General features: G+C 43.7%; 1 protein-coding gene across 1 annotated transcript in view; it reads right to left on the reverse strand.

Moving 5' to 3' along the window:
• Window positions 1-16319, reverse strand: part of CDKL4 (cyclin dependent kinase like 4) — an 843500-nt gene that overhangs the window by 615207 nt on the left and 211974 nt on the right. The window lies entirely within an intron of this gene.

Below are 16319 nucleotides of genomic sequence, written 5' to 3' on the forward strand. Positions count from 1 at the left end.
GGATAAACGAGCCTGCGAACATCAGCGGTAACCGGCATTGATACTGGACACCCCGACCAAGCGCGAGTTTTATCCATCTTCGGTAAGTGGCTCCTCTTCGGTGGCTGCAGCCTGACTCTGACTCAATTTCACGAATTGGGCGCCTTGCAAACCTCTCTCTTTACTTGTATTGCAGTATTGACGACATTGTTTGTATATTGAGTGCACATCTACTGATCCTTTACCAGTGGCCACCGAGCCCCTAAGGCACCCTCCAAGAACGAATAACAAGGTAAAATGCCCCTCACCATGGCCCAATTAGACTTCCCAAGCTTAATTTTGGCAAACCCAAACCTGTAATATTATTTATTTCAGCACGCTTAAATCGGCACTTTCTACTATTGAGCCATCAAGATTCGGTTGGAAACCTACACGTTTCAAAACGAGCCCACAATGGGTAGGTATCTTGACTAGCTTACCTGGTCACTGTCCCACCCTATCCACGGATACTGAAACAAATATTTTTCCCACAGCCCGACTTAAAACCGCGATGGGAAATAATTAAAGTCCTCGACCAGGACAAGTTATCGAACCCCTGGATGCTTCCCCTAGGCGCCCCTAGCAAGGTTGACGCCTCATTCAAAACCTCTTCCAAACATAGAGGTATGTGCTGAAATGACCAATAGTGCCTGTAATGCCCAATATCATAATAAAACCAAACGTGCATGTGCCCCGGCTCTAACACCAGTTCACTGAGCCATAAGGATCCCATATTCACTATACACACCATTGCACAATCCCCACAGTCACTCGTTGTGCACAAACTTCCAGCGTTTTCTGCACTTGAATCACTGCGATTCCGAGTATCAGTATGTAAATAAAATGTTAAAATAAAAATATAAATTACGAACCTGATTGTTTGCTTCACAAAGGCACATTCACTCAGCACATGTCACAATTTGCGATCGCAGTTGTAAAAAGGTATTTTAAGGCATGCGTTTACTGCTCTCTTAAAATTTCTCTAAAGATTTCTCTTTGTGCTTGTTTTTCTTATCTTCTCAACAGGCTTTGTTATATTCAGGCAACCCTATTTATTAAGTCCTGATGATGATCCCAATTAAATAATTGAGCGAAGGGATCGAAACGTCGACACCTATGAGTGTACATACATGTAGCATTTCATAATTTGAGATTGTTTGTTTCACTCCAGGCGACACTGTCACTATTTCTTTTCAATTATAAAGTGCCCTATTTTGCTCTTTTTCCTTGCCTGAAGACACCCCTTTCACCTTTTCTCTATTTTCTCCTCTTCTAAGTACGGCACAGGCTTGTGTCATACTAATTGTTTGAAAATATTGTGTCAAAATTGACATTGTTTGAAAAAATAAACTTCCGGCCCGGCTGGGCAGGAACAAGTTATCGTATAGTAGTCCATTGTGTGCTATATTGTATTGTTAAAAATTTAAATAAGCTAGGAACCTTTGTTTCTATAACTTAGTGATAAAGTGAATGACGGACTAAAATCGGATGTGTGGTGTGAAGCTAAACAACGGACTGTGTTCAGTAGTTAGCGTTTCTGTGTGGGAATAAAGTTGAACAATGTCGATTGTAAGAAATGTTAGTATGTCATGTTTAAGTGAATTACCCACAAGCATTCATTTACAGATGCATCATAATCCAAACTGGGTTAAACAATTACAGCTAGCAAGCATATTCCATCCTGTCATTCAATCCAAACGGCTTCATCAAATTGAGTCTGTAAATCCAGTTGTTTTCCCTTTGTAGCATGAATTTGGTATTGTCTCTTCCTTCCTTCTTGATTATGGTTTCCAAAATGATAAACTTCATTTGAGAAATGTGATGTTGGTGATCATTGAAATGTACGGCAATCGATGATTTAATGTTTTTTGTTCTTATGTTAGACTTGTGCTCATTGTTCCGAGTTTTGATCTTTCTTTCGGTTTTGCCGACATATACCTGGCCACATGGGCATTTGATCATATAAATAACGTTCATAGTATCACATGTTGCGTTAACTTTTAACTTGATGTTAAATCCTTTCATCGGATGGGTAATCATATTTCCTTTCATCACGTTATTGCAGTTATTACAATTGGCACATGGGCGAGTTCCCTTGTATTCCTGTGTTTCCTCTGTTTTTGTCGTCAAGATTTCTCTGATGTTTTTATTCCTGGTATATGCGAAGATAGGTGGGTCCTTAAAGATTGAGTTAAAATCTGGGGAAATGGTCAGGATAGGCCAATGTCTAAGGATGATCCTTTTAAAGTTAGAACTCAACGTGGAGTATTTCGATACTAGCACCATCCTAGTGTTTTCACGTCTTTCTGTTTGCTTTAATAAATTCTCCTTGGGAATCTTCATCATTCAATCCTGTGTTTGTTCAATCAAAGGTATGGGATATCCTCTCTGGGCAAATCTGTGACCCATCTCTTTAACTCGCATGGTTGCTTGTGTATCATTGAATACTATTCGTTTAGCTCGCACCATTTGTGAGTATGGCAAAAATCTTTTGAGTGAAGGTTGGCGAAAACTTGAGAAATGAAGGGTGTTGTTTCTATCAGTTTGTTTACGGAATAAATCTGTTTCAATGCCAGTGGGAGTCAATGTGATCTGTACATCCAGAAAGGTGATTTGTTTGTCTTGAATGTCCCACGTGAATTGGATGTGGTCGTTTGTCCTGTTCAATTTTTCTAGAGCTGTTTGTAGCTTATCTTTCGTGTTGTTCTATATGATAAATACATCGTCTACGTACCGTACCATGATTTCAATGTTATTCATCCATTCTGAATCTGTGTAAATGTTATCCTCTTCATATTGCTTCATGTAAACATTCGCATATGTAGGTGCGGCGCAATTGCCCATCGAGGTCCCCGATAGTTGCAGGTACCATGTTTGGTTGTACTCAAAATAACTGTGGTATAGTGTGTAAATTATCAGTTCCATGAGAAATTTCTGCATAGATGGATCAATGTCTGAATTCAATATCGCGGTTTCCATCGCTTCTATCCCCCCGGCGTGTGGGATAGAGGTGTATAATGCTTGTACATCCGCCGTGCATAATAGAAACTCCTTAGTGCCGTCCAATTGTATGGACGATAGTTTTAACAAAAAGTCGGTAGTGTCTTTTATGTAGCTCGTCATAGTTTTTACCATAGGCTGTAGGTATTTGTCCAAAAATGTTCCTACTGTTTCATGTAGGGATCCTCTGGTGGATACAATTGGTCTGTATGGAGGGTCTACCGCGTTTTTATGTATTTTTGGCACCAAATATATGGTGGGACTTTTCGGGTTTTCTTTTAGTTCTATCATTGACAGTTCCTTCTTCTACAGCTGTGTTCACTATATCCGCAAGCTTTTGTTTAAATATAGTGGTGGGGTTGCCTTCTAATTTCATATATGTTTCAGTATCATTGATGTGTTCCAACACCTTTTTGTCGTACGTTTCTGAGTTGACGATTACTAGGGCTCCTCCCTTGTCAGCTTTTATGCATTTTATTCTTTCATTGTTGGCCAACCTTTTAAGGGTATCCAAATCTCTATGTGTGACATTCCTTCTGTGTTGTTTACGGAAGTTCAATTTGGACAAATCCTGTTTGACCAGGTTTTCAAACATATCAATGCTCTTGTGGCTTACAGGCGCTTGGTAGCTGCTTTGAGGTCCTAGACCCCTTAATTGATCCGATTTAATTTCCATGGAGGGTGGCTGTATGTTATCAAAAAATGCCTAAGTCTTAGTTTTCTAGTGAATTTAAAAGTGTTAACTTTCATTTCTAATAGATTGGTGTTGCTTGTGGGTATGAACGATGTTCCTTTCTCTAATAGTTTCATCTCATGGGGCATGAGGTCATAGTTTGATATGTTGATGACTAGGTGTTCTTCTTCTTTTTCTGAACCGTGGTACTCCTCGTGTTTTGGCTTGGTTGTTCCTTCTCTTTTTCTTTTTCTTTGGTTGTTACCCCTCCTGGGTCTGCTGTGTCGTCTTGGCCATGCTCTAAAAAAGGTGCCGCTGTGGTTGTATTGTTAGATAAAGATCCAGTTTGCGACAGTAGTTCCAATGATCTGGAGGATGAACTTGGTAAGTTGACGTTGAGTTGTTTTTGGAGTCTGGTTGATGTATCACTCACAGAAGATGATGTGTCCGTTTGTTGATTTTATGGTTTGTTGCATCTACGTTGGGCGTAAACGTCCGCCCATGTATACACCTCCCCAAGTTGTAGTCCAAGGTATCACGCTTGAACTTGCGCATCTTCCTTTCATTTATCTCTTTTGAATGTCTGTCTAGTTGTATCTTAATGTCCTCTAGTGTTTTGGACCATTCCTCAGCTGTGACCATTTCATTGAGTTCCTTTTCAGTTTCTTTGATTTCTATATTCAATTCGGCCAAGATTGCGGACAATTCTTCCACTATGAGTAGTATGAGATCCAGGCTACATTTATTTCAAATGGCGTACCATTTCTCTTGGAATGCCTTGGAGTTCTTGCAAAGAGAGGGTTTTAACGCTATCCGTAGACCTCTAGGGATGCGCGAAGCTGGATGATATTTAACCAGTGTGCTGGCATGAAGTTTTTGGTTTGTTTCTCTTTTGGAAAGGTAAAGTAGTTGTTTGATGCACTGTTCCTTAGTGCGTGTGGGTGAGCTTTGAGCTAAATCCTCGTGAATTAGGGCATATATTCGAGAAGCCTCATTTTCGTCTTAGGCAAAAGTATTCGCTTTAGCATCATTAGATTTCGTAATGTCCTCGTATGGCATGGTTTAATTAGCGTGCTCCCCTCCTATGAGGCAGATCTATTAATTGATTATAAGCAAGTGAGCAGTGGGTGCACAGCCTGTGGTGTTTGTTTAGTATTTGGTTAGCTGACGTTTAACTGGTTTGGGTGCTCCTTTAAAGTGACGTGTCCGTCCCTTCACGTCGATGTGAAATGAAACATATATAGTGCTACCAGCAATTTGGGAGCCTCCTTATGTAGGGCACACTTTATTCACACACAGAAACGCTAACTACTGAACACAGTCCGTTGTTAAGCTTCACACCACACATCCGATTTTAGTCCGTCATTCACTTTATCACTAGCGCGAGTAACAGAACACAGCCTGTTGTTTAGCTCCACACCACACACTTGATTTTAGCCCGTTATCTACGTTTATTAAGGGGCGCGTCCCGCAATACAACCTAACCCAGCCGCGGTAATGGCGAGTCACGGAACCCACGCTTAAGAGATTATCACAGAATTCTCAAGTAAGTCGGCAAGACGCTGCATTTTAAACGTGTTCCGCTATAATCGTACTGCAAACCGATGCAGTCCCTCACACGTTTTATATTTTTTACAGATTGCACATTAGATGCATGAGACGACCTATAAACATGTAAGCGTTTTTCCCGAATACTGGACCTATCGGGTTAAGGTTTTTTCACATAACGGGTGTTTGTTCACACACAGACACGATGTACCAGACACGATAGCACCACACTAGTTTAGAACAAATGTATGTATTGTATGATGTTTTGACACTATATACCTATGCTATATCCTTGTGTTTACAGAGCTCCCGGAAGAAGGGCAAAAATGCCCGAAATGCATTGGAGCCACATATAAAATGAGAAGAAATTTGAATTTGTTACATCCAAGTGGGAAATATGACATAAAAACGAATAACACAATCTTCTAATAAATTCATTATGAAGAAATAAATGAATTCATATAAAATCGAGTGGAGTCCAATCATTGGAACCAAAGGTGTGCCCTACATAAGGAGGCTCCCAAATTGCTGGTAGCACTATATAGTTTAATTTCACATCGACGTGCAGGGACGGACACGTCACTTTAAAGGAGCACCCAAACCAGTTAAACGTCAGCTAACCAAATACTAAACAAACACCACAGGCTGTGCACCCACCGCTCACTTGCTTATAATGCCTCATAGATCTCATTCATGGACACATCATGCTCCAAGGACTCCTTATCAACATCATCAAGTGCAGGACCTACTTCCTCACAATATCCATTTGACCCATCTGACACTCCCTCTTCCTGATACAGCACCTGATAAAAGTTTTTAAATACTCTCAGGATATCTGTTGGTTCCCCATAGTCGCAGCCATTCTCCTGTATATTCACTATTATATTTCTATTGGCTCTTTGTCTAATATGCAGCGCCATTGCTCTTCCTGCTCGCTCTCCTGTTTCGTACCTATTGCACCTGTAGACACGATATTCACTGGCTGCCTTCTTTGCCATTCATTTATTAATCTCTGCCTTAATGAAGCTAATTTTCTGTTGACTCACTTTACCATCCCTCTCATGTTCCTCCTCTGCAGCTACCAGTAGACCTAACATCCTATTGTTCTCAGATGTTTCTTGTTTCCGCAGCCGGGCAGCATAGCTCACTGTTTCACCTCTCAGGGCGGCCTTAAAGGCATACCAAACATTATTTCTCAATGTGCTATAACAATTTTCATTAAAGAATGCCACAGTCCATTTCCTCATATGATCTAAGTACCCATTGTCCACTAACAACTTTCTATTAAAGGTCCATCTAGGTTACTTTGCCACCGTTGTGCCAATATCATAACTCATTATAAGAGGACTATGATCGGAGATTACTTTAGGTAGTTTCCTTATACTGACTTTCCTCAGCTCTGATAAAGATATAAAAAAATAGTCCAATTTTGTGTAGCTTTGATAAGGATATGAAAAATAAGTGAACCATCGGTTATTAGGCATTTTATTACCCCAGACGTCCCCTAATCCATGTGAACTGATCAGGGAGCTCAGAGCTTTAAAAACCCGAGGTTCCTGACCTGTATACGGAGCTTTGTTAATAAAATCGGCGGAGATATTTAAATCCCCACAAATAACGATGGGAGTGGGCCGATTGGTTAGTTCATTCTCTAATGTATTAAATACCTCTGGGTCATCTTGGCTGGAACCATAGATCCTTCCTAGTGAGTCAGCCTTGTTCCGCTTTATACCTCCTAGTGAGCTTTTGCCCAGGATTGCCACCCCTCTGATTGTCGAAGTCTGGGGGGAGCAGGCCAGAATCTCAAACCCTCTAATATTCAGCCACTGCCTTTTCCCCCATGGCAAGTGTGTCTCCTGTAGACATAGAATGTCTATCCGTGTTGACCTTACAAACTGTGCCAATCTTTGCCTTTTTTTCCAATCGTTCAATCCCCCAACGTTAAAGGAACATATATTAAGATTTGCCATTTTTCATAGTACCTTTTCTAGTTTGATTGCTCCTTACCAACACCAAGTGTGTACGCTTAAAAGATCTCACACTGAGTAAAGTAAACAAAACATAGTACCATATACTCTCCTTTTCTTCTGATTTCCTCCCCCTCCCTGCACTTTCCCTCGCCTCCCCCCCACCCCGCTCCCCCCTCCCATTACCCTCTGAGAACCCTCAGACCGTGGTCTGTGCATGTGATGGACAGAGCAGTGGTAGACTGGGTCATTTTACAAGGCATGACAATATACCCTCCAGAACCCATACGTTATTAGTTTACGCAAAGTACAATAAAAATCAAATAAGCATCAAGAAAAGTTCACCCCACCATGTGAGCGGTCCCCCTCATAATAAGACACTACATCAGCTTATCTTAATCTTAAGCAGAGCCTATAAATGCTCCTTGGGGGGAAAAAGCATGAACAAAGTCATAATGTCCCCAAAAAGTCTTTGGTTTTGATTTCCGAAAAGAAGTGATGGGTCCGACCATCATGGATCACTTTTATTTGTGCTGGATTGATAAGGAACGCCTGAGCTTTCTTCTCCAGAAAGGGCCTGATTAACTGTCTTAACCTCCATCACCTCTCCACCGTTGCATGGCAGAAGTCGGGGCGAACGAAAAATGAAACCCCCCCACTTGACCTCTTGGACTCGGGTCTAGCCTTCTCTGCGATTGCCTGACGCAATAAAAAGTTGCCTAGACATATCAAGATAGCCCATGGCTTTCCGTCCCCCCTTGCAGTGTCTCGTACTTTGAACGGGGTGCGGTGTGCTCTTTGCACCTCAACAGCCCAATTCCAGTCAGATATCTCGGGAAAGGCAGATTTAAACAATTCGATGATGAAGGCCCTAGTATCTGATCCTTCTGCCCCTTCCTGAATACCCAAGACTCTGAGATTGTTCCTCCTCTGCCTGTTTTCAAAGTCCTCCAGCTTCCACTGGATGTCACTGATTTGGGCACTATGAGCTTCTGCTTGATGAGAGGCATTGGACGCCTCTGCCTCTGTTGAAACAATCCTTTCTTGCAGATTGGTCACCCTTTCTCCGATGTGGGTACAGGCCTTGGATAGCTTCCTCACCACCCCCTGCATCGTCCTCATTGCTGCCTGTGTCTTCCTACTGTCCTGGCGTGTCTCCTCCCTGTGGGAGAGGATGGCCTGATGTATAACATCTAATGTAGTTGTAGGAGTAGGAGTAAGGGCATCCAAAGGAGTTTTACCAGCTAGAGGCGTTGCTGAGGAATAGTCCCATTTTAAGTTCTTTCTATTGCGGGTTGGTGGGTTTACCAGGAGATCTGACTTCTTTGTAGTATATGGGGTGTCCGTGTCACTCCCTTCAGGGTCTGAGTCTAAGTCACTGCTTCCTGGAGATGAACTCAGGTCATCAGACCATTCTCCCCCCTCAGAAAGCGGCAGGAAACAGTCGCTGGGTTCATTTACCTTGTCTTTAACCGACTCTATTTTAGCCCCTGGTGGACAAATCGTGCCATCCGTTGTTATCGCGGCCATTGCCTTAGCCGACATGAGAGATGCCCTTATTTCTGTGGTTACAGCCAGATCAGGAGCCATTACAATGCCGGTGTTTTCAGTGCTGCTTTCACCCCCTGCTACATTATTTCTTTCCAGCGTGAGTTCACCTATGGGAGTTCCCCTCATTGCGAGATTATCACCTGATACAGGTGGGCCCTCTGAAAATATGTCAGACTCATCTGGTAAAATGCCTGAGTTAGCGGAGGCCATTTCCTTTTTTGATTGTAATTCATGGGTTAGCCTCTAGATCTTGCTTATTTTCAGGGGTCGTTGTGATAACTGACACTGCCTCCTCGCAGCGAGTGATTTTAAACAGTCCAGATTGCTCTTTCCCCCGCCTAAGCATATCTACCCCTGTTTGCTCGCTCGCCCAATTTTTAGGGATGGTGCCCCCCTTGACCTTTGTCACCGGGTCCGTGATTGATGTCCGCCGGGGCTCCGCGAGAGTCTCTGCCGATCTCCGCTCTGCTGTAGCTTCACCCCATAGTCTGCGCGCGGCAGCAGCCGCTGCCGCCGCTGCCTTCGGCCCGGTACTCGCTACCTGCTTCGGAGCCATTCCAGATTCTGCCAGACAGTTCAGCAGGTGGGAGAGTCGATCACTGACTGCCCGCTTGCTATCTTCGAACAGACAGCCCAGAGCCTATACTGTGGTCGGGAGATTGCGCTTTCTTCTTCTTTCTTTCCTGCTTTCGTTATCCTTATTCTCCCGCACTAAGAGATCCGTTTTGAATCACCGTGGGTTTAAATTGTAAAAGAGACTTGGTCCAGTCTCACCAGTGCTGCTTACGACCTACTGCTCAGTCGCCATCTTGGTTCTTGTACCTCCTTGTGGATCACATCAGCATATTCCCCTTTCAATGCCTGCTGTAGAATGCAGCACACATTGAAAGAGGGAAAACATTTCTCCTCGTTGCGCCTTGCTACACCACCTCTAGGGTGGCATAGCATTCACACACATCTCCACATTTACGATTTCTGGTAAATATGGAGATGTATCTTGTTCAATGGGTGTTGCCTCGGAACACCCACAGCAACACCCATGGAAATCCCCTTCCACGCACAGTTCTGCATGTGAAGGGGTCATATTTACGAGGAGAGGAAAAGTCACGCAGGGTGGCTTTTCCTCTCCCTGTAAATATGGAGGGGCCCCCTGTGCCACCAATACATCACAAAAAGTGACGCAGTGGTGGCGCAGCGGGCTTGTACATCTGCCCCTGAGTATGTAGGCTTAGGAAACCGTTTGTTAACCTGCGGAACAGGCAGAGCCATGAATCCAGGCTTTTTGACCACACCTGCTCTGGGACCAAAACTTGTGCTGCCTGGACCAGAGCTGGAGTTTTATGCACGTGCAGATTCTGGAAATTTTTGTCATGAGGGGACCTTACACCTGAAAATGTTGACATGGGGGGTCGCGGCATCCAAAAGTTTGAAGACCTCTGGTTTAGACTGATTTTACAATACAGCGCTCAAGAGAAGGCCATTAAACAAATTATCAAAAGGATTTGGCCTGTTGTTCTTAATGACCCCACGATAGGCCACCTACTACCAAGAAATCCATCCATTACATACAGTAGGGCACGGGCCATGCGAGATAGTCTGGTAAAAACAATTTGGAAACCCAAAAAGGCACATCATGGCTTGTGCAACGCAAGGGATTCTTTCGTTGCAAGCTTTGCAAAGCATGCCAATATGGCCTAAATAAGGCATCATACAAAACTCCATTTGGGGATCAGGTCAGAACAAGTATGAAGTCACTCACATGCAAGACAGATCATGTCATATATGTGCTGGAGTGTCCATGTGGCCTACGCTATATAGGGAGTACTATACTCCAAGGTCACAAACGGATACTCCAGCACATAAGGGCCATCAAAAATGAAGACATCACATACCCTGTGGCACACCACTTCACTGAACACCATGACTCCGATCCTACGGATTTAAAATATTATTTGATTGACTCCATAGTACCCAGCAAAAGTGGGGGAAAGAGGGAACGGATGTTGCGCAAACTAGAAACAAAATACATCCTTGACCTGGATTCCAAACACCCTGGTGGTCTAGACGCCACGGAAGATTTAGATACCTGTTTATAAACATCATGGAGAAGGGCGGGAACTGAAAATTAAGGTACCACTACAAAAAACAGGTATTAATACCAATACACAAAAACATTGTAGAAACAGCACGAGCCAAGAAAGCCCAAAACCTCCCCCTTCCGATCTTTAGAATTTCAATTTTTTTTAGCTATCACAAATCACACATTTTAATCATTAGGCACATGCACTCAATAAAGGTTTGCACTAAATACTTAGCACTTTCTTAGGCAGTCAGAATGTGTACATACACTTTGTTTACAGACCGAATTAGCAAATCTGCACAGTACCAACTGAATAGAATTTTAGCATTAGTTTGAAGAGGGTGGATCAATCCACAAACTCGAGTCCCTCAACTTTTCGCGATCTTAAAGCATAGCAACAAATTTGTCTGATTTTATGTATTTAAACATGGATGTTGATAAATCATGATGATTTTACATGTGAAGCAAAACGATTGGAAAACTATGTCATATGTTTGAAATTTAAAAACTATGAGTTCCAAAAAGAAGGAAAGAACACAAGCAGAGTCTGTTTTCCATGCCTATGACTGCAAGTTAGTAGCACTTAGCACTTTAAGAAAAAGAGAAAAAAACTACATAAAAAGCGGTAGCACAGCTGTGGGTGTGTCATGTGATCAAGACCCTTCGGGCTGAAACGCGTCATGGCAGATAGCTGCTGACGAAAATAAAATAATTTTTGCACTCTAAATGGTGTCCATAATCCTGTCTCAGTGTGGATGAACTGCAAGGATATATATATTAATTAGCTACTGGTGGTCGCCAGTAGGTATTATATCTAGGACCCAGTTTCCATAGAAAGAGAGTTTTTGTTTTGCTAATAACTTTGGCGCCATTTGACGTATCCTCACAAAACTTTCAAAACTAGTTTGCCATTCACTTCAGCTGCCGTCTTGAAAGTTTTGGGGTGATCCGTCAAGCGCGGACCAAGAATAAGGAGGTTTTTAAAACATGTTTTCCTTTTCCTTATGTTAATTCCCATAGAGATTTTAGACACAGCTACAGCCCAAACCGATGAACGGAATTACACCACATGTGACAGAAAGGTACATATTGGTCCAGAGAAGTGTTTTTTTCTTATTTGGTGTAAATCCATTCAGTAGTTGTAGAGTTATTAAAAGAAATTCAAATTTGTAATTATAGGGACGCCAAATCTCCGTGAAACCTCCTGATCTCATGCTCAGATCTGATTGGATGCCAATTCTTCAAACCAGGAAGTGTTGTCAACAACCTTGGGACTCGGCTTGAGCAGAGTCCCACATAATACATAAAAAAGAGAGGGGGCAGGGTAGGAATACCCTGACCCCTAGACCTCTTGAGGGGATCCAAGAGGGACCCCGCCAAGGCCCAAAAAAATTCCAACTAAATTTGCATGGAGTCGCAGCTCCTGCTAAAAAATAAAGTAGTGCATGCTCCCGCGGATCTCTGTTATTTAGCCCCCGGGTGGCCCAGGTCTTGGGGGTATGCAAGCTTAAATGAAATAATGTAGACTGGGGTGCATGAGCCCACTTCCTTGTGCCCTGGAGACAGCCACCTGCCAGGGCTTATTGAAAAGAAATGTGGGGTTTCGTGGACCCATGCCCCGGGTACCACCACCTTCCCAGGTCTATTGTGAAATAAATCGGGGGAACCTCCTGACCCCCCATGCCACAGGGACCACCGCCTTCCTAGGTCTATTTTATGTGTAATGGGGACATTACGGAACCCCTGGGGACCACCACTCCCCCAAGGCCAAATAGTTTTTTTAAAAATGGGAGGGGCCCATTTCTGGACTGTTCTCAGCCCCGGGGACTACCACCTTCCCAGGGCAGGCCCTACAGAGTCAAAGAAGGGGAGCCTGCCGCCCCCCTCTTGGAGTCATAGATGGCCTTGGGCACCGCCACACTCCAGGGCTGGATTCTGCTATGTCACAGGGTGCCCACCCCTGGGACATAGCTGTTTGCTGTGTCTATGTGGGAGCTTTAACCGCTCCTGCAAAGCCACCACAATCACTCCGCTTTTAGCAAGCGAGAGCAGTGAAAATGCTCATGATTCCCTGAAGCAGAGCAATTGTCTGTTTCCCTGCTCACTGTCAGTCAAGCTAACAGGGAAACAGACAAATTGCTTTCAGACAGAGGGAGCTACATGTTTAGCAGTTCCCTGTGTGTGAAAGCGATGCTGGCTCCCTCAGGAGAAGAGGAGCTGGCAGTGAACGTGGGGTCCTTCAGGATACCACAGCAGTTTCAGTGCAGACTTGGTACTCTGAAGGGCACCCAGGACGATTGGATGGGCCCTGGGAATGGGGTCTCAGGGGCCAAAATAAGCTGGGGAGGAGTGCCGCGGGCCCCCTCCCTTTTAGAAATAAGTTTATTTTAAAGGCTGGGACCTGGTGGATGGGGTCCCTGGGGCTGAAATCAACCTGGGGAGGTGGTCATGCTGCCCTATCACCCCATTAATGTAATTTTTGAAAAAGGATCCACCCTCAGAAGATGGGGTCCCTTGGGTCCAAAATTTGCATGGGGAAGGGGGGGGTTAACCTGCCACCCCTCCCGAGACTGGAGTTCATGTTCTAAAGTTTTAAAAACTGAAAGTGTATAAACTTCCCTAGAAATCCCGCCTGTTTTGCCCTGCCTCATATACATTAGCGGTATGCTACATCATCCCACCACTTTCCCAGGATGATTAACAGCTTACTAAAAGGCTCCCCGGAGAGGGTTCCCGACGATTTTGGAGGCGGAGGCTTGATGCCTAGATATATGAGAACACCTGCACCAAACAAAGAAGCCCATACCTCTGTAAAGTACAAATCATACAAGTGTGTTTTCTTTGCAGTTCCACTTTCGAAAATTATCTGGTGAAGAGGCTAAAGGAACAGTCACATTGGCAAAGTTACAGACACGCATGGTCACTGGAGACATTTCCTCTGCATCTTTTACTTAGCTGTTGTGTAGAAGACACACTAAACATTTACCCAATTAGGTAGGAATTACTAATTAGTCAGTTAAAAGTACACCTCTTGGGTAAAGGTGTTGCACAAAATGGTGATCTCTTCTTGGAAAAACACGCATGGCAGGATTGATTGTGGCACAATGCTCATTCAATAGAAATAAACCTCAACGGGAAGAACTTACAGATATGAACAAAGCAGGTGCCCGAGTTGAAGTGCCACTTCTGTAAAGTACTAACCATCCTAACTTTGTGCGCATGGCCAAGCCAAAGCAAGTGTGTTTTCCACCATGAAAAGTTATCTGTAATCCATGATGGAGGTGTCTGCATCTTTGCTTTTTTAATCACAATATCTCACAATATCGCATGTAGTTACTGTGACAAGGGGATTCTTTCTTGTCATCTGCTGCTGAAAGCAGAGTCAGTGGCTCTCCCTTTTAAATGCCTCCTGTAATGCCCAAAATCCATAGCTCCACTCACACACTCACTCACAGACACACAGGCACTCACACACACACTCACAGACCCATACAGCCACTCACATGCCCACTCATAGACCTATAGTACCACTCACAGACCCAGTCAGAGACCCATACAGGCACTCGCACAACAACTCACAGACCCACACAGGCACATCACACACACACACAAAGGCACTCACAGACCCACACAGCCACTTACATGCCCACTCACAGACCCATAGTATCACTCACAAACCCATCACAGACCCACACAGGCACTCCCACAACCACTCACAGACCCACATAGGCACTCACACACCCATACAGCCACACACACACTCACTCATACACCCACTCAGGCACTCACATACTCACACAGGCACTCACACACCCACTCATACAGCCACTCACAGACCAACTCATGTACTCATAGACCCACTCACAGACCAACTCAGATACTCATATACCCACTAATGGACCCACACAGACTGGCGCACCCACACAGGCACTCACACATCCACTCTCTATGGTTACATTAGAAATACAATAAAAAAAAAACCTTAGAAATACACAGAAAAAACAAAGGTTACATGGACGTTATAGTTAGGCTCGGATTTCACTCGTACTAAACCCGTGAAATTCAGCAGTTATAGTTATTTCCGCTAACTGTAACTTATTCTGCCACAATGGACTGCTTATGACCTCACATATCACATTACTCATGAAACTGTCAGTGACATCACCTATAAGATCTTAAATGACATCACAGATGACATCACTGATGACATCATCCACAGAAACAATCACACACCCACTCACACCCTCGTACAACCTCTTATACACCTACTCACGCACCAACACAACCACTCAGACCCATTCACAGACTCATACAAGTACTCACACAACCACTCACTCATTCATAGAGCAACCCAAATACTCACTCCCTCACTCATAAAGCCTGATCATTCAACCAGTCACTTACCCATACAGCTACTGACACACCCAGTTATTCACCTATACAGCCACTCACACACCCACTCACTCACCCAAACAGCCTCTTGAGAGAGCTACTCTTTCACCCATACAACCACTCACATACTCACTCATGTACACACAACGACATACCCATTCACACATCCATACAACCACTCACACAGCCACTCACTCACCCATACATCCAATCACACAGATACTAACTCTTCAATTTAGCCACTCACACACTAACTCACTTAACCAACCACTCACCCAAATGGCCACTCATTCACGAATACAGTGAATTATATACCCAGTCACTCACTCTTATAGCCATTCAGACACCTACTCAGTTACCGATACAGTCATTGACACACACACTCACCAACCCATACAGCCACACACACACCCATCCATGGATGTATGACGTTACTACGCATACTTTTACATCGCATGCCTTTACAACGCGGTTTTTACATCGCATACCATTACAAGGCATAATGCTTTTAGGCGCTGGATAGTGATTTATTTAATTTACTATTCCAACTCCAGTCCCCGTGGATAGTAGGGAAGGTGTTGGATAGTATATTAAATACATTCCCTATCCTAGAGCGCCCCCCAGCGCTATGCGTTGTAATGGTTTGCGTTGTAAAAGTTGCGTCGTAATGGTAGTGCGTTGTAAAAGTTTCGTTGTAATGGATGTTTCCCCCATCCATCCATCCACTCACACACCCACTCACTCACTCACTAATACCGCCACTCACATAGCCAATAAGTCGCCCACACAGCTACTCAGACACCCACCTATACACCTATACAGCCACTCATACAACTGTACAGTCATCAAGATACCCACTCACACACGCATACAAACAGTAACTCACAAACTATGTTAAATAAAGAAATCACTCATTAAAGGTACACAAAGTATACTAATTTACCTTTCGTGGTACCTTAGAACATAGGTTTAACACACAAAAACTTTTAGAAAACACTCACAATCACTGGATGATGTCATCAGTGATGTCATTTGAGATCTCATCACTGATGTCATCGGTGATGTCACTGACCACGTCATGAGTGATGTA

The sequence above is a fragment of the Lissotriton helveticus genome, chromosome 10 (assembly GCF_964261635.1).
Source record: "Lissotriton helveticus chromosome 10, aLisHel1.1, whole genome shotgun sequence".
NCBI lineage: Eukaryota > Metazoa > Chordata > Amphibia > Caudata > Salamandridae > Lissotriton > Lissotriton helveticus.